Source organism: Myotis brandtii, unplaced genomic scaffold (genome assembly GCF_000412655.1).
Source record: "Myotis brandtii unplaced genomic scaffold, ASM41265v1 scaffold297, whole genome shotgun sequence".
NCBI classification, from domain to species: Eukaryota; Metazoa; Chordata; class Mammalia; order Chiroptera; family Vespertilionidae; genus Myotis; species Myotis brandtii.
Window position 1 is genome coordinate 189264 of NW_005361351.1, and position 1953 is coordinate 191216.

At 39.6% G+C, this 1953-nt stretch overlaps 1 protein-coding gene across 1 annotated transcript in view; it reads right to left on the bottom strand.

The window, feature by feature from the left end:
* The window catches only part of RBM17 (RNA binding motif protein 17), a 26235-nt gene extending 24581 nt beyond the window's left edge, over nt 1-1654 (bottom strand). The window contains exon 1 of the mRNA XM_005869490.2: nt 1575-1654. The gene's annotated coding sequence lies outside the window, so the exon portion shown is untranslated. The remainder of the gene's footprint in view (nt 1-1574) is intronic.
* Between the last annotated feature and the right edge of the window lie 299 nt (nt 1655-1953).

The following is a 1953-nucleotide window of genomic DNA, read 5'->3' on the forward strand; positions in this document are numbered from 1 at the left end:
GAGGGGGGGGCGGGAACTGGGAGGAGGGGAGTTATGGGGGGGAAAAAAAGAGGAACAAATGTAATCTGAACAATAAAGATTTAATTAAAAAAAAAAGATGAAAGGTTCTAAATTCAGGACATTATTAATTACATATATATAATTTTAAAAATTCTATTTGGTCTCAATAGCAAAAAGTAGAAGCCTCCCAAAAACACTAGGTTCACTCAGCACAATTAGCTACCCTTTTATAGAGAAAAAATTTAAACATATGCCTAGAAATTAAAAAAACAACACAGAAATGATCTCACAGAAGTAGGTTAACCAAATAATGTATTTTATTATTGCTTATTAAGGGAAGTGTAGAGAGTTAGATCTTAAATATCCTGAATTCCTCATGACATTGGTTACAAAGAGATAATCAATCTACATGTGAATGATAAATACACAATATCCCTGCAGAATAGAGGAATACAAGATTACAACAAAAATGAAGACAACAATGGTTGCTCTAGTTGGTTTGGCTGGTGGATAGAGCATCAGCCTGCAGACTGGTTCGATTTTGGTCAAGGGCACATGCCCAGGTCGCTGGCTCTATCCCCAGTGGGGGGCATGCAGGAGGCAGCCGATCAATGATTCTCTCATCATTGATGTTTCTATCTCTCTCTCCCTTTCCCTTCCTTTCTGAAATCAATAAAAAAATATTTTTAAAAAAGACAACAGTGGTTAACATTTATTAAACCTTATCTGGCCAGGGTGGCTGTAAACGCAGTATTTGCTGAGGAAGCCTAGCACTAGGTTAGAGATGGGGAACTGGGTGAGACTTCAGGAGATAAATCTGCCCCAAGTCATTTCAAACCCAGTCAGGTGAACACCACAGCCCTTGCAAGTACTAGTAAACCCCTACTGCCAACTTTAAAAAAAAAAACCCTTAACATTCTGAAACCCAAAACATGGCCCACTTCTCAAAATAAGGCATAATCTTCCTCAAACGGAAAACCATTTTTTTTTAAATCTCTAAATTGCAAATAAATGCTTAGCACAGGTAGCTTCCCATTTATAAACACATCCAAAAGTCTGTCAGTTTCCAGGTCCAGACAGCATTTTGCCATAAAAATTGTGTTATACAAAACTTGTCCTGCCTGCGTCTGTGTCTCAGGAAGAGAAGACGACATAGACGAGAAGGAAATTCCCCCCAGGGTTATGTCTGACTCAGGGCAAAAGTTTCTCTCAGGCATATGCTTACTTCTCTACCTTTCTATGACAGGTATTCTAAGACCCTGCTGCCCCAACACTTGAGCTGACCTTGGTTTCACTTTGTGTGGAGTGGGAGGTGACAGGGGTGGATACCAACTTTATTCCCTCAGAATAGCTGTTCTGGTTTTGAGCATTGTAGCTCTCTGCCTGGAAGTCAGTGCCCCACTACATTGTTGCTTCTTAATACCCAAACCCTCAGATTACCTGACGGCTCTGTTTTGCTTTCTTAATGAAAAGGCCCCAAGGTAGCATAGAAGCAGGATGAATAAAAGCAGGGTCCAGGGTACTGGTGGATGCTCCAATGAATGACCTACATTAAGGCTTCTGTGACAACTCACCAGCTTAGCTGATAGAAGCACGTACAATTTCCTAGAGAGCGCATCCAACAGGGAAATGTCCACTGCCTTCAGTGCCAGACACAGTGAACATTTTATTCAGGAACCTGGCAATGCCTTGTCAAATTACACTTGAGTCACTGAAACTAAATGAAGAAAAAATAATGAACTCCATTTCTTAATTTAGTATGACTGAAATACAACCTTGCCTTCAAAGCTTTAGAGGGAATCCTCATGGTGTCTACTTCCCCCTAGCCTACCTGGTATTCAGAACTAATCATTCTTATCTAAATTAAAATTTAGACAAGATATCCTTAAACTTTAAATTTAATGTGAAAAACTCAGAGCAACAGCAAGAAAACAAAAATGCTGTGTGTTGAAT